This window comes from Thermobia domestica, chromosome 3 (assembly GCF_964235325.1).
Source record: "Thermobia domestica chromosome 3, izTheDome1.hap1.1, whole genome shotgun sequence".
Taxonomy (NCBI): Eukaryota; Metazoa; Arthropoda; class Insecta; order Zygentoma; family Lepismatidae; genus Thermobia; species Thermobia domestica.
Window position 1 is genome coordinate 156,013,752 of NC_137456.1, and position 24,973 is coordinate 156,038,724.

Consider the following 24,973-nt stretch of genomic DNA (forward strand, 5'->3'; position numbering starts at 1 on the left):
ATAATACTGAGACTATCTTCTTAATACTAAAAATATGACAACCTAGCAAGTGCCAGCAAAACTGCCTCAATTCTCCATTAAAATATCAGTATACTGATATGATGCCGGAGTTTTTATTTCAATTTTTCGTAACTGTACTACATGATGCAGATTACTCTTCAATTTCGTTTCGATTTTCCTATTTTTTAAAACAACTTATAAAAATAAAAGAAGAAAATTCTCAATTCGATTCATCGCACAGGTCGAACTGCTTAAGCAAGAAACTTGAAATTTGGATAGTCCATAGGATTTGTGATTTAAGGTACTATTAAGGAAGGAATTTTGGAAATTCTACGTGCAAGATAGGAATGAGAGTTATTATTGTGATAATAAGATGCTCATATATCGGAATCCCGGAAAATAGGGATATGAGATTTGGTATTTAATTTTTGTTTTCATTTAAATTAATAAAACATGTGGTGAAGCGTTTTGTTGATGTTAGACCTGGGTAAGGAGGAAAGAAGAGTTGGGTGGATCACCGAGATGTCCATTACGAGATATTCGAATTTCGGGCATGTTTTCGGATTTAGTCGAGTTTTGCATGAAAGAAACAGAAGGAGAAAAGCAATATTGTACATCCTGAAACTTAAAGGATAATAAAAAACATAGTAACATGTTTCAGTATTTACGAGTATATATATATATATATATATATATATATATATATATATATATATATATATATATATATATATATATATATATATTAGAAACAATACATTGAATAACTGTCAGTGGCGTTATCATATCATGTTGTTACGTATATTAAAACCTGTCTAGAACAAAAAAGTGATTTACATTTCAACACACGACAAATAGCCGTTTTTGTACTTACGGATCATTACTTCAATATCAAGTTATCTGTATTTTACGTCTCATATTAGGTTCAAATTTAACAACTGTATGACTCCAGCACGTTGACGTAATACGTTGCAATTTTACTTAAAGAATAAATTACGTATCTATTACGTGTAATTCTGTACCTGAGAACATGACGTGCGTAAGTCACAAATCCTTGTTTTCCAGAAAACAGCAAAAACACTTACTTAAGCCCTAAATACATATTGGAGATACGACATTATATACTTGGTTAATTACGTCATCAACCCGTATACAGCAAAATACAACCAACCATTCGTTACAAACCTCCGAAAAATATACAAAAAAGGTTTTAACTCATTTTCGCCAAAATTAGACTTACGAACTTCATGCTTTCAGGTACATAATTTATTTCAAAAAATAATTTGTGATAATTTTTGGTAGATTATGTTGCATATAAGGAAATCAATTTAAAATATAGTTAACTAATGAACGTACGTATTATAAATTTAATTTAGTTAGTTTAGTCCAATACAAGTGTTTTTAAAATTTTATTTTAAAATAATTGGATTGAATAGAAATTTAGAATTCCTTCATCATCATGGCTGGATGAAATGTGGGTATACAATTTAAGTTGAAATTCGAACTACCATAGTGTGTTCAAATGAGACACAGGAACCCGTGTACCAAGGAGAGGGTTGTTTTGAAAGGGAACTCTTCGTGGAAATGAAAAAAAACTGTGTCACTTAATGCGCCAAGATAAAAAATATCTTCGTAAAAAATATTATTTGCCGAATTTTCAGTGGATTATAAATTGAATATACAGGGTGAACACAAAAATAGTCCCCCATTTTGAAGGAATATAATTTTAATACCGAAAGAACTACCCTGCCCAAATATTTACATAAACTCGATAAGCTGTTAGTGATTTGATTAAAATCACGAACACCAGATGTGCGGTCCACCTGTTATACAAGAAACACCGAGATGGTGATCGAGCCCGAACTACGCATCCTGAAGCATATCCGAGCGATGCAGTTGACTGTTGCACGAAAGTTTTCTTCAAGATTATTCAGAATTTTGGATAGTGGGGGTACGTTGATTTTGCCCTTTACAAACCTTGAATGGCAAATGTCACTCACTGTTAAATCTGAAGATTGTGGGGGCCATTTACAGAAATCCTGATCATTGTGTCCAACGCGTCCTATCCATCGGCTTGACAAGTTGGATTCAGAAAGCTGCGTACAGATTGATGGCAGTATGGAGATATTGGATCCTGAGAATTTACACATTTCCTTCCGAAGCAAGTTGAAGAATTAACCAGAGACATGGCATCCTTAACTAGGGATCATCTGTGATTGTTTATTTCTCAAAGAAAAACAGACCTTAAGCTCAATGCTCTGACATAGCACAAAAACACAAATGTGGTCTGTCTCAATAAATGTTATGTTCTACTTCACAATGGATTTTGGTGTAGGTGGGTCAACATCAAACTTCTGTTTATATGCATGCGGCACTGTCACAACATTACATGTTTTGGTAAGGTATAACACGCGCCAGCTTGTAGGATAAACTCCATTTTCGACATCATTGCCTTCTAACTGTCTAGGTCCGAACTAGCAATTCTGAAAAGAAAGATATGAAAATATTTTGCATTAACTGAACTTCCGTCAAAATTTCTTCAACGTATTTCTATAACTGTTAATCCTATGATATCTGAAAATCAGAGACTGTTTTAAGCAACCTTGCATATGACCGAGAGGGTGTGTAGCCCAATAACTTGTATGAAATAGATCAGTAATTAGCAAAACAAACTCAATTTCCCAAAAGAAAAAATACGCAGATGATAGAGGTGCATAAATTGTTTTCGAGTTGCTTTTACGAGGGAAGATGGAGTGTTGTTTCAGTTCATACTGCTATTGATGTTTCTTGAATCGTGCTAAAAGTTTTTTTTTTTTTCATGTAAGTGTATGAGTCTATGTATATATATAAAGAAACTGGTTTTCTTGTTAATCACGTAACTGAAATAAAACACAAGCAATTATTAAAATACATTTCAAGCGTTACAGAGTGGCTTCTCAACCTGGGGGTCGGGATCCCTAGGGGAACTGTGAATTGAAAAATATTCATGAAATGATGACCTATAGTAGCGGAGAAATATTTTTAAACGTTATTTTGAATTTCTCACTTAGATAGACATTTTTTACAATACTTGTTGTCAAAACACAAGCAGTGGGCCGGGGACTATCCTTCCCTCAGTTTTCTGAGTAACAAAAATGATTTAAGCTCTACTTATATAATTTTGAAAGTTTACAGTAAACTTGTTGTGTACTCATCATAGTCTGGTTTCTGGCTCTCCCACCCCCAATTGTTACCTTCTAAATCCGCCACTGACAACAGAGAACTTTAAATAAACAAAGAATCATTTTAAAAATGAAATAAAAGAGAGATGAAACTGATGGAAAAATGCGAAAAGTAATTGGATTTCGTTTGAGATCCTTTTTTTCTTGCAGAGTCGTATATATATGTAATGTTTACACATAGAAAGGACTGCAAGCGATAGCCAGGAATAATCAAAAAGCTTATTTCAAATCAGAAATTACTTACTGGAGTCGCTGACAAGAGGATAGGATAAAGCAATGGACGTGATATGAAATATTTAAAAAAAAAAAAACTGTCCAACGGTGTTGTCTAATAGCGATGTAGGTTTTTTGTAAGGTAATAACTGTTAAACTTACACACAACACTAATTGTACAGAAAGTTTGAAGGCGGATAACGTGGTAAATGAACGTTGAGAAAATAATAGTGAATGTAAAGTTGAATTAACAGTTATAAGAGTAGTAGAGGAAGGAACTTTTCTGCTCACATTTTCTAAATATTTAAGCAATGCATACTTGCAGAGAGAGCACCGGTATCTGCACAAATACGGTACCTTTGATGTTGCAACTATTGCTTTTAAGATCATTAGTCACTAGTGATAAAAGGATTTGGATAATTGTTAATGAAGACAGCTACATGTCTATCACTCTAGTAGTTCAATACAATGATGGATGAAGTATAGGGTGGTTCAAATAAAAGATGCAAGGGCTAACCTGATTTTCAAAGTTGCATTGCATTCCAATGTCCTTATTATTTATAGTTCATGTTCGTAAGCCTGTATTTGCCATACTGATACTGTGGTTAGTTTTCACATTTCACTGTAGTTTCACTGTAAATTTTTGTCTATTTTTCCTGTGTCACATTTTTTTTATTATTATTATCTTCGGACAACTTTTATTTGGTCTATCGTCCATATCTTTTACCCCCTCTTATAACGATCCCAGCGAAAATACGTACAAGAAATTGTTACATATTTATTAGTGGGTCATCTATTAAATACAAGGTATTACCTAATAATCAAAATCACAACTTAATAGCTTAAGTGATTTAAGAGGTATCGAAGACAGGCTTGAAATTAGAAAGAAAATAACAACTAACACCGTCACGTGTACACATACGAAGTACTCTGGTTTGTGAGGAATAATATTTTCTTAATTCAAATTGAAACCGAAAGTGGTACTAGATTCATATCTACTTCTGGTTTTAGTAAGGAGATTAGACTGGAGACGGAATGTGTTCTTGAGAGCTTAATTGATTTCAGAAAACCGCTTCTCTCTATCTATTACCGTTTTAACTGTATAGCAATCAACACTAAAACCGGAAGTGGTAGATTTCTACTACTTCCGGTTTTAATAGAGGTCTCAAAGAGAAGATAGTGTTTATTTTTAGAAGGGTAAGTTGATTAACAAAAATCATTTCTCGCTATCTTATCTTTTATTGCTCTGTGTAAATTAATCTTGGAGCTCGAAATTACAGTGAAATGAAAAAAAAAAAAAAGAGAAAAAGAAATTTGAAATGAAATGAAATCTTTCAGTTTAACGTCTACGATTATGTCCTTTTAGTTTAAGGGAGATAATAATTAAGACCAGTCAATGATGATGTAAGAATTGGTGGAATGAGAAAGTTATAGGAGACGGAGGTAGCCCGGGAAAACTTAAGAACACGATATTGTCGACCACTAACGTAGTTTGTCGGGGGATCGAGCCAGGGACCTCACGTACAAGAGATGAGCGTTTTAACATTGAGCTACCGTGCCTCCGCAGTGAAATGGCGACAAAATGTATTTTAGGATGCTTCATCCATTGCGCGATATTGCTTATTCCTATCTATTACCGTTCTTACTATGTAGTGATCATCGTATAAACAGGAAATGGTTTATTTATATCACTTCGGTGAATGGATCATCTCCGTCAACGAACTCCATTAATTTCTTTTAAGCCTCTACATTGTGGCTAAAGTTGATAGTGAGTGATTCATGGACAGAGTACATTACAGCATAAAGGAATTTTGATTAACCAAACTCATATTAAATAATGGAGCTGGTTCTCAGAAAAGTAGTCTATCTCAAGTTGAGTATACAGAAAACACTCGACTGTTCGTGTCATCACCGGACAAAGTGGCGTAAATAAATAATTAAAGAAAAAAAAACAGAAATAAAGGGGAAATGTTTATTAATTAGCCATAATAATGATTTAGCATGAGAAAATGATATAAACATGTATTTGTAAAAAGAGTTGTTTTATAGTGTAAACAAACTACCGAAGACAACTGCTATATGGGGCTATTAAGCGCTCAATCGTTATCATCATCGTCATCATGTTTCTTCAATTCAGTTTACTTTATAAATGAAATTAACATTGAACCCTTAGAATATTTTTTTTTCTTATCATAGTACCTACCTAGAACTAAATTATAATGCCACTTTGGTAAAAATGCGTACCTTTAAGGGCAAAGAGGATACTCAAAATTTTTGTCAAAGGGAAACATCTTAGGATTCCTTGAAGTTAGTAAAATTGATTCGGTACACAAATTCCTCACGAAAAGTAGTTGAACACGTGACTTGGCATTTTAGAAAATCTTGCTTCTGAAGTGGGAAAGTGACCAATTTATAATATCTCATCATCACGAGTAAATGGCTAAACTGTTTGAAATGAATTTTTGAATATATTAGCAGCAGTCTCAAATGTTTTTTATATTCATTTTACTTGCGTTAACCCTTTCGGACCTGGGTTATTTTTGGCGTTTTCCTACATTTTCAGTTAGTGAGTTATTGCTCAAAAACTATTTACCGATTGGTATGATAAGACCTGGTTTATTTAGATGAGGGATGGCTAATTTTGGTGTAAGTTTCTTAGCAGTGTTGACAATGGAAGAGAAATTATTCAGGGAAATGTAGGGGTGAAAATTTACAAAAGATTCCTTAACCGAATTTCAAGATTTTTTGTAGCTAGCACTACTACTGCCACAAAAGTCCAAGTCATCTAAAAATTCTTTGGTGTATTGGAAAGGTACAGTGAAGATCGGAGGTGACTGGCTGCTGTACAAAGAGAGAAAGAAACATTCTCTGTCGTCATACACATGAAAGTTTTACACTTTTTACGCCTCAGAAGCAAAACTCAACAGATATGCCGGGGCTACAGCTTCCCTAATTATCCTATTGAAACTTTTTATAGTAAGTTCTGTAGGTCAAAGAGAAGGATTTCAGATAGTGGTATGTTTGTTTCAATGTAGCCAACAAGAGGGAAATAATAGAGTAAGAAAGTAAAATTTTCCGAATTTTTTCACCTAAAATCGGGAATTAATGTTTTCTGGCTGGAAACACGGCCACTAGACAAACGCAAACTATCTAAAAATAAACCTTGGTAACCCGCTAATATATCTTACAAGTATTATGGCGATATCTAACAAAGTAAGCATGAAACGTTTAAAAATATACCTCATTCTACTTCAAAAATTCACCATTTTCTTACCATTTACAGAACATGGTTTATCATAAACCTCAACTGTCCTTCCCCTAATTATCCTACTGAAAGTTCTTATGGTGCGTTGTGTAGCCTAAGGACGAGGATTTCAGGCAGTGGTACATCTGTTTGAATATAGGCAACAAGAGGGAAATAATAGAGATAAAACGGGGATTTTTTCAAAATTTTCTCTAAAATCGGGAATTTTCTGTAGCTGGCAACACTGCTACTAGAGAGACGCGAACTATCTTAAAATAAACATTGGTACACCACTAATATATCCTATAATTACATAAAACAGATTACGGTAAACAGAAAAGTAGGGATAAACTAGAAAATACAAAGGTTAGAACCTAAATACAAATTTTTCGTGCGCCCCTTAATTACCCCATTGTAACAATCTGTACCCGCTTTTGTTCAGTAAGGACCAATGTTCGAGTGACGTAAGTTGACTTGCGCTCTCACATAAAGGTACGGATTTATAAACAAAAATTTCGAATTTTTTTGTCTAAATTTAGGGAAATTTTAATTTCCTCTGTTGCCAATTTTGCGCGCGGGCTGGTCCAATTGATGTCAACAATTAAATATCTATCCGAGGCATCTACCTGACAAGTCTTAAGGAGATCTCTCTACAACGAAACAAGCTACAGGGGAAAAAGAAAAAAAAATCGAAATTCGAAAATTCTCGTATTGTTGACTTTGGGCTGAAATTTGAGAAGGAAATTCAACACCCAGAAGAAAAACAAACTAATACGATAAACTATGGTCCAATCATATTTGGCCCCAAAAGATTATCCCGATATCTTAATTAATGTCCAGACAGGAGCGGATTGAAAAAGAGATACATCACTGTGTGCCACTTTGGCCACCTGGGTCCGAAAGGATTAAAATTCCCAACCTTAGGGCTGATGGAGGTTCTAATATCTTACGCCAAAAAAGAGGCATGTTTCACCAGCATCTCAAATTTGGGAGATTATATTTGGTATGTGAAACAGAGGTAAAACTGGTTTCTGAAAAGGTAGGGGAACGCATGACGTCATGCCGTCCCCCCGTGTTTATCTTTGACCATTCTATTCTTTTAGGAAGTGGGGGGACGCCATTGATACTTTTTAGGAAGAGGGGTAATGTCCCCCGTGTTCTCCCTCACTTTTATCCCTAACGTGAAGTTCTGATTTAAACTAATTGGGCGCGTTACCCAGTTTTGTGAAAATTCCCTTCTATAGGGGGTATATTGTAATTCCTAAATATTTTAACTTTCCATTTCCTATTCATAAAATGACAAATGTTAGGAAAATGTTTAGCCACGCAAAATGAATTTTTAACAATAGTACTTGCGTCAACCTGCTTTTATCATTACAGTTCGAATGAAGTGCGTATCCTAAGAAGGCAGAACCGGATTAAGGGGCGCTATAGGCCTGGGCCTTCAGGTCAGGCCCGTAACAGGGGCCTAAATTTTCGCTGGCCCTCTAAAAGTTTTACTTGCAAAAGAACTATAATATGCTGATGAATTATCATATGGTTGGATCGGGCCCCCCCTAACTTCAGCCGCCCCCCCTACATTTTTGGGCTGGCTACGGGTCTGCTCCAGGTGGACAGGGGCCTTTACTCTAACCAAAATCTTAACTGGCTATCTAAAGAGAATCATAAAGATGACCAAAAATATGAAACATATTTCCTTAACTTTCCTACTATACTTTCACAGAAATGTATTAGTGAAGTCAGCAAGGGCCACATATTTTATCTAACCCAGGCTTCCAAGTGAGTTAATCCAACTCTGTAAGGAGGTGAAAAATCTAAGTGTTGCATTGTTTGAAATTAATTTTTGAACATAGCACTTCAGCTGGCCGATAGCTATGAGGTATTCAGAGGAATCAGACGCACTGTAAGTAGGCCTACTCTCGGCCCCCCTGGATCTTTTTGTTGTTTGTTTAAATAAATGTATGTTCCCAAAATAAATAGTCAAGAATGTAAATAAACTCAAATTAGCCACCCCCCAAAAATGACTTTAAAGTTCTAGCTACGGATCTGCAATTGGGTCAAGTTGAGATTTTAATGTTTCACTTCGATGCAAATACGTACTATATGTTAAGAAGGAATACGGTAGTTTAAATATTTTACATAAATGTATTATTCTCTTGCGAAGAAATGTGATTTCAGCTACTAAAGTATAAACTATAGACCTAAAAGTATGACTAGTTTAATGAGCATATCATAGTACATACAATATTATGACTTCATATAAGAAAAACTAAAAAGGACATCATGGTAATGTGAAACACTTTAACATAATTTGAAACTAAATTCAAATCAGTAATTTTAAATAATTTTCAGATTGACAGAGGGCCACACTGCATTCCAAATCATGTCTGACTTCATATTTTTTAAGCAGGAAGCTACTTAATTTTTTTTATTTTTGCTTTTATCGTAGAATGAAAGCAGCATTCTGCAGTTTAATAATTGAAGTCACCGTACTGGTAAAATCTCCTGGAACTACTCTATCACTCTATAACTTTCACTCTGTTTTCTGGATGAAAGTAATCAGTCGTATTTCTGTTCCTTTTCGATATATTTCCTAAATGATCCCTTTAAAACATCTTCCAGTAGTGCTCGTTAAGAGAAAGATCAATACAAGGTGTTTGATAAGTTTTATATAATGATTATTAGTTTAAAAATATTTCATCGATCGGTGATAGTTTTCATTATTTCGGCACTGAAATAGAGAAAAGGTCGAAATAGTGGAGGAGTGCGGAGAGGGACCAAAATCTAAGTAAGAAGGACTTTTAACTTAATTTAAATATTATTCAGTGATATTTACAGAAGTCTTGGTTTGACTGACAAAACATTATAGAATAAATTCTATAAAAATGAAAATGAAATGAAATCTTTGAGTTTTACGTTCCACGGTTATGCCGGCTAGGCTAAAAGAGACGGTGATGATGAGTAATGATTGAAATGGTGGAATTAAGAAAGTGGGAGGAAACGGGAGAACCCCGAGGAAACCCACGCACACGGTGTTTGTTCACCACAAAGTTCACTTGGCGGGGGGGGATCGAACCCGGGACCCCAAGGACCAGAGGTGAACGCTCTACCACTGAGCCACCGTGGTCCCTAAATTATATGATGTATTACAGAACAGTGTATATTCTGAATTAAATCATTTTATATTTTTTGCAGCTATCCTTTCTAATCTCACTAGGTTGCATTGAACATGTTTTTGGTGAGAGCAATCATATTCATAAACAAAATATGGCATTTCTCAACTAATCTTTAAAGGACTATATTTGGATTCATGGGTAGACAGACTAGTGACAATTTTTCTTTCATTTCTTTAATTAGTATTTGTTTAATCAGTACTTCACATTTGTTACTGTATAAAAGTAATATGATTAACAATATAAGTAGCTTCTTGGAGAAACTTAGATGGCGAAATTAACTTTAAGTTTGGATTTAAATGTACAGGTATTATAAAACTTAAAAAAAAAATAATATTTTTGAATCAAGAAATATTACGTAAATAGGCTAGTGAAATAATGTAGGAAGTTCTTAATTTGGAACAAAGTAATGTTATCTAAAGAATAATTCTTTTAAATTCTCAAGGAACGTTATGTAACTCGATATATATATATATATTACTCATCTAGCCCAAACCTTTGCCGGACAAACCCGAAACTGTCGTACCACTTCGCATCCACCCAGCAACGAAAGTATCAACCGCCACTCAAACATCTCTTCTACCGCCACCCACCGTTAAAAACATCCTACAGTTCATAACTCTCGTACTTCAAAACACCTTCCCATATCAACGGGAAACAATCCTCAACCATGCCACTAAAGCAGCATATGATATATTTCATCTTCATATGGCTGCTACCTACTCCGGGCTCTCAACATACTTCCATTTTTACTCTGATGCTCAACCATGAGTACTCGCACACAGGGGAAACGGCCATGCACCTTTCTATTTTCAAATATTCACTCCTTGCGTACCAATAGGGTCTTATTAGAAACCATGGCTGCCACACATAAAGTAGACTGCATCCTCCTAAATGAAACATTCCTCAAACCTAACGAGCGGCACTACTTTCCTCACTATACTCTTATCAGAGACGACCTATCACAACGTCCAGCTCGCGGGGGAGCAGCTATTGCGGTCAAACAAACGATACCGCGACGACACGTTATACCGCCAAACTATCAACACTTCTCTGAACATGTTGTTACCACAGTCTACTTTCCATCCATCACGTTAACTATTGCCACAATCTACGTCCGCTCTACGCAGCCTTTGCCTTATCAATTCATCACCTATCTGGATCTCAACTTCCGCACTTATATTCTACTAGCCGATATTAATTAAGCATTTCGCACCATGGAACAACAGCAGCGCTTTACCGACTTTCTGGCCACCGCCCATAGTTCTGTTCTCCCACTACCGCACCACACTCGACCAGATAGTAACACTACCCCCGACATAGCAATAGCCTCCAATAATCTACTCTCTCGGACATCTGTAGAAATTCTAGGGTCTGTTGGAAGCGACCATTTACCAATTCTTCTCACTGTTACCCAGACGCCTCCATCAAATCCTCAAATCAATCCAGCCCCGAAATATAATTTCGCCAAAGCAAACTGGGACCTGTATCAAGAGAATATTACCGCCACCCTCGATGGCCTCAGTCCCCAGCTAGATTCACCCGCCAACCTTGATCAACTTTGCACCACATTAGAAAACGCCATCATTCACGGTACTGTCCGTTCTGTTCCCCAATCTTTTCAACATCAGAGCCGCCTCAATCTTCCTGCCCGCGCAATAGATATTCTAACTCGTTTGCACCAGTACTTAATGAATATCATCGCACCAACGATCGCCACTTTTTACATCTCCATCGCCAATTCCAACGCATGGCGAAACATTACATCATTGCGAGAAAGCGCCTACATTGGAGACTATCCTGCAACCAACTCCGCGAGGAGCGAAACCCGAGCAGGTTCTGGAACCTTTTCAAACTTCTCACGTTCCAGAAACATGTACCCACGTATCCGATCCTGGCTGACGGTATTGCACCTACCACGGACCATGACAAAGCCAAACTTTTCTCACAACATTTTGAAGCAGTTTTTGCTCCTCATTCGGACCCTATCTTCACTCATCCAAAAGATCATACTATAGAAACAACAGGTTCTCCCGCACAAGCACGTTTTTCCCCAGATTTCACCCATCAACCACAGCCCACCGATCCAATGCTGGCACCAATTACATCTCATGAAATCTACGATGTACTGAAATACCGTCGCAATACCGCACCAGGTCACGATACTATCTCCTATCGCCAACTCCTGCATGCCCCACCCGTGTTCTTGGTCTTGCTTGCTCAACTCTACTCCGCAATGCTAATAACAGGCTATTTTCCTCCAGCTTGGAAACTTGCCAAAATCGTCGTCTTTCTGAAACCACAGAAGGACCCAACCTCAGTGGCGTCCTATCGACCCATCAGCCTTACATCTGCTTTCAGCAAGACGTTTGAGCGCATCCTTCAGAAGCGCCTCCACCCCTATATCATGGAACGAGCACTCATACCATCTACTCAAGCTGGATTCCGCCCATCTTTTGGCATCAATGACCAACTTCTCAAACTATCGTCGCTTCTGGTCAATCACTTCAATAAATGCCTTCCATCTGTCCTGGTTTCCATAGATATTGAACGCGCATTTGATACAGTTTGGCATGCTGGTTTAATCTATAAGCTTACATCTCTCTTGCCGTTCCCCTATGTGCAAATCATAGCTCAGTTCCTCCATGGTCGCTCTGCTTATATTCAGATCAATAATGCAAAATCTCCAACTTTTGTACTACGGGCCGGTGTACCGCAGGGCTCAGTTCTATCCCCACTTCTGTATCTCCTATATGTCGCTGATATGCCTCAACCACAGCCTCCTGTTCATATTCTCCAATTTGCAGATGACACCGCTTACCTAGCACTTGACTCTTCTGTAGACCGAATTAACAGCATTCTTCAACCTGCGTTGGACGACCTTATCGGATGGTGCCTCAAATGGAAACTTAAATCCTCTAAAAACGCAAATGACATTGTTTGCCCGTAATAAACACAAATGTTGCCCCACACGAAATTCCGAGCGCCTAAGTATTACACTTCTGGACACACGTCTTCCACTCCACGATACTCTCAAATATCTTGGTGTCACATTTCATAAACTTTTAACATGGAACGCCCATCTTCGTCTCTTGGACGCCAACATCCGCCATCGCCTCAATCTCCTACGACACCTAAAGGGCACAACATAGGGACTTAACGCCAAACTGTTACTATACACATATAAAGTGTTTGTCCGCCCTGCGCTCACCCATGGTCATCTCGCCTGGCTATCAGCGACATCTAAATTTTACGACCGCATCAAACTCCTTGAACGGCGAGCATTACGAATTGCGTATTCTCTCCCTCAACAGACGCCAACAAAGGAGGTATACCGCCGAACCACCATGCCCACTATCTTCCCACATCTTCGCCGCTTACGCACCCGCTATATCTTTACTCGTGTTGCCTATGCACATCCTATTATTGACGAACTGCTGCAACAAACGCCTGCGGTACCCAAATATGCCTATCTACCTGTAGACCATCTGTTAGCCATATATGAACAAGACCGTTCACCTGCGCAATACAACCCGCATCTTCGTATCTACACCCAAAATGTACGTATCCATCGTCCATGATCACCACCTGGCCTCCTACATCGCTTAATATCTCACTCCTTACTGATCAATAGCTGACTTTCAACTTCAACTCACATTTAGATGACCCTTTCTATTTCACACCATTTCATAACAGCCTGCAACTTTCTAACTTTCTCATCATCAACAGTCGTTATATATCTCTGGCCATAGAGAAGGCATAACCTTCTGCGGCCCGCCCATCCCCGGATGGGAATGAAAGACATGTGAAAAAATGTGAATGTAATTATTGGAGAGAAATTGGTTATTGTTTCCAGGATGATCATAATTATTGTTGTCATTTCATCGTACGGATAAGTTTGGTATTCGTTGACCAGGATAACCAAATTTTCAAAATGACATAAGTAGTCGCAGGGGAATAACCGGAAATACTTTTAGTAGGATAATGATATAATTCTGGCTACGGACCTGATCGGGGGGGGGCACTCGGGAGGTGCAGATGATGCCATTAGGGGGTACCCGCTCCTTCTGGCGTCCTCGCTGAAGGTAAGAGCTATTAAATGATTAGAGAATACGTGGAAATAACGTGAGATGTGTATATGTGCTGAAAAGCTACCTTAAAATCACATGTTACGTAGCTTTATTCTTAAAAATGTTAGACCTGAATCCAGGACTTCTACGGCTACCATGATGATACTATACAGTAGACTAATAGATGCGGATCTTTTTCCATTCCAATTATACAAAATACAGTGCCACCCCCTCTAGCCATCAGAGTTGGAATGGGTCAGTGTGTCGTGGGTCAACAAAACGTGACCCACTACGACCCACCGTCTCCCATTCAGAACCACTGACCTGCTCTGACCCACCGACTCAATCTACTCAGTGCATTATAGACAGTGGTGAACATCGGTGAATTTGTCTATGTTTTACTTCCTAGGCCCCCAGTTTTCTTCCTTTCTCATTTGTTTCTATTTACTTACCTGAGATGAGTATATCTAAGTGAAAAAAAGAACTTTAGATACTGATATTTTTAATTGTAATAATAGCAATAGGATACACAGGCTTTCCAGACACAGCATATGAGTTTCTAGAGGACCTAACTACTGGAAAAAATATATGATTTCAATCACTTGTAATATATGAATTATTATATAAAAATTTGATTCTAACTATGTGTGCGTGATTGTCACAGTCAAATTGCAAACTCAAAAGAAATGAATTTTCGTATATAGTTAGGCCCCAATCCCAACTGGTATGTTACCATATCATTTTCATTATAATCCATATCCTAAGGGAAAAGTGGGGGTCCGAATTGTTGCGAAAAATTGAGTACCTCATGACCAGTTCAACTTATGGACCTGAAAATTAATATTTAGCTTTTTATTAAAAATAAGCAGAACGTGTCCTAGCATTTTTTTCATAATTTCTTTTATGGAAGGGAACACTTTCTATATAAGGGAAATTGTTAGCGGATTGATTTGTAAAGTGATGGAAACGATCGATATTAGTTGAAAAACAAATTGAAAACCAATTAAAATTGAGACTCAAAAACTACAGTGCTTCCCACTTTGTATCCACTGCTTTCTATTATAATAATTACTGAAGTTTGTGTCTATTATATGGAGCGTTCAGAGCACAAGGTAATCAAGCGATAAACTTGTGAGGAAAATGGACATAAAATTTGTACTTTAAGCTTAATTTCAAGTGTTTTTTTTTTAGTTTGTACGGTACACTTAATTATATGGAAAATTTTACATCTTTTTTACCTTTACGTTGGTCTTCTTTATCTTCATTTGAGACCTTCAAATTTCATCCTATTTTCCACTGTAAAGTATCTGTAATTCAACAAATAAATAATTATATATGGTAATAAAATAGAAATTCTCCGTAATTTGGCCCATGACAAACACTTTACTATTTTATATCGTAAAGCTCAGATCCACCGGTATTGCAATAGATCTTGAGGGATTGAATGTAGAAATTCAAAATCTGATTACTGATAATGTCATAGCCTTATTTTATTGTAAGTGTAATACCCTTCAGTCAGTGGAGACGAAGGCATGGATTATGGGTCAGAGTTGATGATTATGGATTTTGGTGGGTCACAGTGGGTCAGAGTTGTTCATGATGCGTGTTAGATCATGGGTCAGAGTGGGTCATGGCGGGTCGTGGGTCATGCTTTCTTTGACCCGCCATCTCTGACTACAACAGTAATTTCTTATCTTGAGGATCCAATTCTTCAACGAATTCAAAGCTGCAACCGTTATGTTTGACCTTGAGAATCCAATTCTTCAACAAACTCAAAGCTACAATCTAACTTTGGCATTGATAATCCAACTCTTCAACGAGAGCAAAGTTACAACTCTCAGGTTTGACCTTGAGAATCCAATTCTTCAACAAACTCAAAGCTACAATCTAACTTTGGCATTGATAATCCAACTCTTCAACGAAAGCAAAGTTACAACTCTCAGGTTTGACCTTGAGAATCCAATTCTTCAACAAACTCAAAGCTACAATCTAACTTTGGCATTGATAATCCAACTCTTCAACGAAAGCAAAGTTACAACTCTCAGGTTTGACCTTGAGAATCCAATTCTTCAACAAACTCAAAGCTACAATCTAACTTTGACATTGATAATCCAACTCTTCAACGAAAGCAAAGTTACAACTCTCAGGTTTGACCTTGAGAATCCAATTCTTCAACGAATGCGAAGCTACAACCCCCATGTTTGACCTTGAGAATCCAATTCCTAAACAAATGAAAAGCTACAACCGCAACGTTTGACCTTGAGAATCTAGTTCTCGAACAAATACAAACCTATAACTCTAACGTTTGACTTTGAGAATACAATTCTTCAACAAATGCAAAGCTACAACCGTAACTTTGACCTTGAAAATACAATTCTTCAATGTATGCGAAGCTACTTTGATCTTGAGACACACTAGTAAAGAATTTGCTTTTACCAGAGCTCATAACGACATACTCACTCCTTAGTATTTTTAAATGTTAACTTTGTGTCTGAAAAAATACGTAGGACTAGTGAGGTCAGCATGAGGGATGGAATGGATCAGTGGGTGAAGATTTGTGATTGAGACGTGAGTCAATAGTACTTGACCCACTGCGACCCTCTACCCACCGTGACTCACTCAAATCTACTGACCCAATCTGACCCACCGACCCACTACGACCCATGGATCCACTGTGTTCAGTGCATTGTAGACAGTATCTTCTGTACATTGGTGAATTTCTCTACGTTTTCCCATTTTTCTGTCTTTTTCATTTGTTTCTTATTACTTACTTGAGATGGGTATATCTAAGTGAAAAAAGAACTTCAGGCAATTTTGGATATTTATGTTTGTAACTGTAATAATAGCATAGGACTTACTACTTGGCTTTCGAGACAGCCTGTGATATTTTAGAGGAGATAACTACTATGAAAAGATATTGTTGAATCACCTGTAATTGAATGTAACTATGTGTGTGTGATCATCACGGCCAAAGCGCTAAGTCAAATGAAATGACTTATGGTGTATAGTTAGCCCAATCTCAACTGGTGTGTATCATATCGTTTTCGTTATCATACATATCCTAACGAAGGAAGGGGTCCGAATTTTTTGCGAAAAATTGAGTACCTCAAGAGCCGTTCAACTTAGGATGCTGAAATTCAGTATATCAATTCTTTATTTAAAATAAACAGAATGTGTTCTAGCATTTTTTTTTAATTTTCTTTTATGGGGGTACTTTCTGCATAAAAGAAATTGGTAGTGAGTTAATTTGTAAAAATAATCGAAAACGATCGATATTAGTTGAGAAACAAATTGAGAAAGATTATTAATTGAGAAACGAAAACTACATTGCTTCCCATTTTCTATCCACTGCTTTCTATTATAATAATTGCTAAAGAATGTGTCTATAATATGGAGTGTTCAGAGCACAAGATAATCAAGCGATAAACTTGTGACAAAAATGGACACAAAATTTGTACTGTAAGCTTAATTTCAGGAAATTTTAAGTTTGTACGGTATGCTTAATTATATGGAAGATTTTACATCTTTTTTCCTTTTACGTTGGTCTTCTTTATCCTCATTTGAGACTATCACATTCCATCCTATTTTCCACTGCAAAGTATCTGTAATTCAACAAATAAATAATTATATATGATAATAAAATAGAAATTCTTCGTAATTTGGCCCATAACAAAACACTTTACTATTTTATATTCCAAAGATCAGATCCACCGGTATTGCAATAGATATTGAGGGATTGAACTGGCATTACTGATAATGTCACAGCCTTGTTTTATTATAAGTGTAATATAAATCAGCCAGTGGAGACGAGGACATGGATTATGGGTCAGAGTTGATGATTGCGGGTTTTGGTGGGTCACAGTGGGTCAGAGTGGTTAATTGTGGGTGGAGGTCGGAGTGAATCATGGTGTGAGATTGGATGACGGTGGATGATGGGTCGTGGTTCATAGTGTTTCACGGTGGGCCATGGGTCTCGATGGGTGGTGGGTCAGTGTGTCGTGGGTCAAGTTTTTAATCACCACGCGATCTCTGCTAACCATCTCAACCTTACAAGGTTTCTTTTTCTCTATTGTATACTGTATATATATTCAAAGCTTGAGGGATATTTGGAGCACCATTGAACATTATTCAGTAGAGATAATTTTCCTCATGAGTTGCTTTGGTCTAATATGGAACAATTTTGGAGTGTGAGACTCGAAACAACCCGGAAGTCGACAAGTAAGAACCACTGTAATATATAAACTCTTCATAGTAAATGTAAAATGTGACATATACACTCTTCAGATTTATAGATGTAATGTGCCTTATAAAAATATTTTTTTTATTTCTAAAATGCTACGACACATTTGTTGCATATCGCTGCGTTAGGTAAGTTTCCTTCCCCTAAGATTAAAAGCTTTACAAATGTGCCTTCTCTAAAAGCGTCACAATTTGTCTTGATACTTTATAGCAAATATTTCACCAACTCCGGCACAACATGCTTAGTGTGACTAAACTATAAGAATCGGAGATTGTAACAGGGCAACGATAAATTTGCTATCCTTATCAAATACCAGGGTTAGGATTACGAATTAGATTTCTGGGCTTTGGGCATCTATGGCCTAGTTAGTCCGTCACACGTATGAGGGATGATGTCCCTCGGCGATTACAGTGCCCAGGAAATTGGAAGGAAAGAAAGGAATGGTGTAGGAAAGAAGCGACCTGGGACTATTATATTAGGTACCATCTTGGCATTTACTTGAAGTGAATGAGAAAAACCCGGAAAACACCTCACTCAGGATGGCTGGCTAAGTAGGTAAATGCCTGAAAGAGTTGTTATACCTTTTCGACCGAGTGTCCCTACCAGGAGTCCCTTATCAAATAGGAAGAAGATGGAATAATGATTTAATTACTATATTAATATGATGGTTTCGTTGCCTATGAGATAAGATTTTCCAATGTTAACTGTTACAAAGAAAATAACTATGTTTTCTGTTATGAATACTTTTATAATAAAATATCACTTGAACAGATACGTATAATTTGGTCGTTTTTTTTAAAGTTTAGTACCCAGGTTATATAAGACATGGATCTAAAGTTTAAGATGAAACCCTGGATGACTGCAATACGTTCAATGGTCCCTCATCGGGAATCCAACACGGAACCCTGTGTACCAAAGTGATGTGATCGAGCCACTAGACCAGCGGGAAGAATTATGTATAGGAAGAAATTACTGGAACTATAGACAACGTTGAATTGATTTTTCCCTCTAAGAGTACACGTTAGATACTCCTGCAGGAGTGTAACAAAAGCTAGGGGTTCAGTGTTAAAATTTATGACCTACGGACATGTAAAACTGGCCATTGTACGAAAATATGTTAATAAATCAATTTCTCAGGGCAAAGGAAAGGTGAGACTCCTTTCTCTTCCTCTGAGACCAATATTGAATACTAACTAGATCTTAGGGCTTTGTATTATTATTATTATTATTATTATTATTATTATTATTATTATTATTATTATTATTATTATTATTATTATTATTATTATTACCTAATTGTGTCAAATGAAAATGAAATAAAGTAAGCATTTTGAAAAATAATTGTCACGCTTCAGTTGTGTAAGTTCAAACATCTAAAGCTTAAGGCCAAATTTAAGTTATATGCGATATTCTCTCTACTTTAATTGTATTTTTTTCAATTTATTAGATCTTCAATGAATCGAATTAACATTAAATTTGCAGATATTCTTTTCTTTTTCTTGTCATATACTGTATATTAACATTGATAATAGCCCAAAGGATCAATTAAAGTTTTACTTCCACTTTTAAAACACGGAAAATATATTTTAATTAATAATTCTAACATTTAAAAGCCGGAGGCTCACTTCAATATCAAATACTCTTTGTTTTAAATAACATCTCCGATTGGTTTAAATATTACATTAGGAGTCTTGCAGGAGAAGGAGATCCCACAAAACATTGGAAAAAAACTTAATTTATTACAATGATGACAATCTCTTTTAATCTGCTTGTTGGTCAAGACATTGCACCTATTTCGGATATATGAAAGGCAAATACGAGGGTCATTCAGAAATAAGAAGCATGTCACGTGTACACTACGTGAACAAGTTTCTGTTTGTATGGCGTGATATTTTCTCAATTCAAATTGCAATAGGAAGCAGCAGTAGATTTCTACCACCTCCTGTTTTAGTACAGGGTTAAGTATAGGAATGAAATATATTCTTGGGACACTTAATCGACTGCAGGAAACGTTAACACCGGAAGTGATTGATCTCTGCCACTTCAAGTAGATAGATCACCTCCATAAATGAACGTGGTTTCTCTTTTTTTTTGACACTATAACCTGGGCAAAATTGATTCTCATCAAGCAGTTCGTGAGATTTTTTTTTTTGTCTCCGGGATGGATGAACACACTCATACTTACGGACGGACAAGGTAAATTGGACACACACTCACGGACAGATAGGGTAAATACAGTAGGTAAATCAAACTCCTTGAAAACGGACCGTCTAGTAAAACATAAGTGACAATGATATGTACAAAAGGTTTATGGTACAAAACTACATACTTTACTTTTCAACATATTGGCCATAAACAATGAAGCATTCATCATAGTGTGGCACTACTGTTTTTCTATATCGCCATTGTACTCTGTTGTCGCCAATGTATTCAAAGTACTTTCTGAGCTCAACAGTAGTGAGTAAAGTGCTTAACGGACAGAGGAACTTTCAACTTCCGAATTGAATGAAAATTGAAATTTTATTCCCTCATAGCTGGAAGGATATTCAATTTTGTTTGCACATGTTCTGGGTTAACAGCTCGGTAGCGTTTAATTCAAAGTTTGTATTGTATCAAATTATGGGGTCGTAGGTGGAATGAGTTGCGTTCTACAACCTAATGTCCCTTCTTTCCAGAGAATACTTTTTGTTTTACTGTTGATGAACTCAAAGACGCTTTCATATGTAATAACGACGGTAATCCCAAAACTAAGGTCTCCTATGTTTTCAGAAATACAAGAAACGTTAATTTTCTTTAATGATTACATCATTTTAAAACTTGTTTATTTATCTACTTTTCTACACAATCACCATTTCGGCCGATTTCCATGTCATACAAGCTGGCCGCATGGGTTTGAGAAAACGTTGAAGCTCACTTTCCACCTGAAGCGCTTTCTGGTCAAATATTCTTTCAATTACGAATATAAGTGCTGGCCAGTAGTTTGCCCAGCCTTCTCAACCCTCTTCGGAAATTGACGATCTCCCTCTCCTTTCGCGCTGTAGGAAATTCGTAACACCTGAATATTCCCCAACCGAAGAGAATAGTTTAACAACTAAAGAAGTTCCTCATATATTGTAAGTTGTGATTTAATGTTTACACTTACGTCATCCATTGCAGAACCGAAGTTCGAGTTGACAATAAGCATATTTTACATATATAAATTGAGAATGTGCCTTATATTATGTACTATAAAATACCTACATGTATTAAGTAGAAGAAATAATTACAGTCAGAGTATACTCATACTTATCAATTTAATTGAAATAGCTATAAAATTGCACTAACCAGATTAATATAACATGGAATCACCTTTCGTTCTCAGAACAGTTCTAATGTGACATGGAATGCAATCATAGAGGTCGTGAACAGTAGTATCTGAAATATTACACTATTCTGTGTGCAGTGCATCACTGAGTTCCGTGATAGAGGATGGAGGTGGAAATTGCACCTGATTTCTCTCTCCAAAACGGACCACAGATGTACAATTATGTTCAGGTTCTGTGATTGGGCGGGCCTGAGGAGGTGTTCAACTTCATTCCGATGTTCTTCAAACTATATGAGAGTTCCAGCAGAGAATGGGCGCATTATCATCCCCTTTTATGGCGACATTACTGATAAACAACATCTGGATCGTAAGATGTACATGGGTCCCTAAAATGGTCACATCATAACGGGCAGAGACGCGTCCAATAAATGTCACAAAGGGGCCACTGAAAACCAAGATATTGAGACCCTCTGATGCTATGTTTCATGATTACAGAAAACGCTACGGATCATACTCTTCTTTAGACGTCCGCCACACGTAAACAGGACCTATAGTTTGAAATAAATTAAACGATGACTCATTTGACCGTATCACACTTTTCGAGTCTTCAGCCGTTCACTATTGGCACCATTGGCATCATGCTAAAGCGTTATGGTTCCTTATCAGCAGTTTCGCCTGTGCAACCCGATCTCATATGTCATGTAACTTACAGCAGACTATGATCATTGATATATGCTCTGGGAGGTGCTCTCACTTGGGCTGCAATGACGCAACGGTTGTGAGTGACAACCTGGCTTAATGCTCGGCGGAACCTGTCAATAAAGGTTTTCTTTCGGTCACGGCTCCCATTCGCTAATGATGGGTTTGGCGTGAACTTTGTAGACCTTATTATTACCTTAGACTCTATCACTCGCGACACACTGAACACACTTGCCACTTTTGCCACGCTCGCACCACATAGTCGAGCACCAAAAATTTGCCCTCTGCGAAAACCATATATCGTCCATTTTATTCTATCATCGTCTGCTCAGTTAACTTCATACTGTCATGCTACTGCTTCTCAGTAGCACTGAATTTTTCTTAACAGACTCCCATTAACAGCTCGACTTCTTGTCGTCGCCTGACCGCTGCCAGCAGAGTCACCTGACATATTTTCAACTGCAGATGTTTCCGTTAAACAGATCAGTATATATATTTTGAGCCAGTGGTAATCAGGGTGTTTTTTCCAGCGTGCTTCTAACTATATTTTCCCATCTTAGAGTGTACCCCAGATTTAGGCTGTCGTTAATTCAAATTATAGGGAATTATGTAGTAAACATGTATACAAATATTTCTTATTAGTTAAATAGCACAATCTTACTATATACAGAAGCATTATGTTTAAAATTTAATAGGACTATGTTACAAACAGCACGGAATTAATATAATATTATGAACTCAAATGTCTCTGACCTTTGAATATAGATATTGAGTTTATTTCCTGCACACCTGCTCCTCAATTTTTGGCTTACTTTAAATTTCACATACCCTCTAAGACATCGTCTGGTGATACTGATACTGACACATACTCAATATCACTGTCTTAGACTATTGACTTAACACACATACTAGCGTCAACTATCCGCTTTGATAGTTAAAAATAAGGGAAATTAGTAGTCAGTTTTTACTATTACCGAAGTGCTCTCTGATATCGGTCATTTTCGATCCTATATCTCCCCTTTCCCATCTCCCAAGTTGCGGGGCTGAATTTGGGTTTAAACGGCATCGGAAGTGCCATTGTTCATCTCAGCGACACCAAAAACTATGGATTTGACACTAATATCTGTCATTTTCAATCATGTTTATGTATCTCCCCTTCTCCTTAGTTACACTGTCATGTGAAATGACAAAAATATCTCAGGCATAAACCTCATTTATGTTGAAAATTTGATCGAGATCGGTCAGGTGGTTCAAGAGTTATTAAGTCACAAACATAGTCACTTAAATATATAACATTTCTGTCAGTTTTTGAATATTTCAGACCGTTCTTCGCTTTTATGTATCTTATATCTATATCTCTATCTTATATCTATATCTATATCTATATCTATATCTATATCTATATCTATATCTATCTATCTATCTATCTATATATATATATATATATATATATATATATATCGAACAGCGGCTTGCATGGTAGACTGTGACCAAGGGCGCCGATCCTGGGAAAGGCCAAAGCTCATGTGGGCCCCCTGTATTTTTATGAATATTTATTTTTTCTTGTTGGGCCCCCTCAAAGTTACAGAGAAATAGGCGCCTTTGACTGTAACAGTGCCTTTCAGAAGTTATAACAACATGCGCCGTGAACCTAACTCTGGCCCTCCGTGCTTAGACTATATAATACGATACTAAAGATCCTAATGGAAATGACAGTTTAATATTTAAGGTTTTTGAGATATTGAACTATATATTCGACCATTTTACAAAAATATTTGTTTTGTCCATTATTCACGATAGAGATAATTACAGAATACATATTATACACTTTCCAAGTAAAAAATGTAATTGCAAATATTGAAGATAAAGCAGACTGTTTGACGGTAATGCTTAACATTACACTAATTTTATAAGCCATTACATTCTAGAAACAAGTTGAAACGCCTACCATCTATCGACTTCCTGGCGAATACTTATACATACTGAAATCAAAACTATTACTGTGAAAAATGTATTACTGTAATAGAAGAAATGACGGTATCAATCTCACAGAAACGTCCTCACGAATAGTTTTCAAGGCAGTGGCGGAGGAGAGAGAAGCGAAAGTCAAATATAAAAAATATTCGCACATAATACTTCATATAAAACGTTTATTATTAACGCATATTGCTTAACTATTAACCACAGTAAATACTGGTATATTAAATGTTCTGAGGGTGAGAAAGTAAATGTAATGTATTTTGACTTGTATTAAGAACCGAACCACTTTTGAAACTTCAAGAGGGAGTAGTGGCAATCCCTTGCCTACCGCTATGGATTCCAATGCAATTTGGCTCAAAACACACACAATTTTAATTCTTTAAGTCGGCAATAAAACAAGTATAATTCCATGAAAATTTATCTGAATTCAAGAAATTATATCCACAAAATAAATAAATTTCCTTTCGATTCCACAAAACGTGCTGTAACTTTCATTATTTTAACCAAAGCAGCGAAAGTAACTGTAGTTACATTGGTGCTTAAATACCTTAATCGTTTGTATCTACCTATCTAACCCTGGTTCGTATCCCACTACGAGCATGCATATTAGTGGCTGTCCAGTCATCATTCATCTAATTATCACCATTTTTTTTCATGGTTTCCTTTAGTGTAAAGTGAAGAAACGTGAGATGTAAAAGTCAGTAATAGAAAATAATAGACTGTAGAGCGATCAAAACTCAGTGAAGAATTAAATTGAATGTTCATTTATATTTTTCCATGTTGGTGCAAAGGATGTTGAAAACATTAGAATGGACATTTCCTTTCTGAT

At 36.6% G+C, this 24,973-nt stretch overlaps 1 protein-coding gene across 1 annotated transcript in view; it reads left to right on the forward strand.

The window, feature by feature from the left end:
• LOC145681538 (uncharacterized) overlaps nucleotides 1-24,973 on the forward strand; it is a 265,950-nt gene that overhangs the window by 353 nt on the left and 240,624 nt on the right. The gene's annotated exons all lie outside the window — the stretch shown is intronic.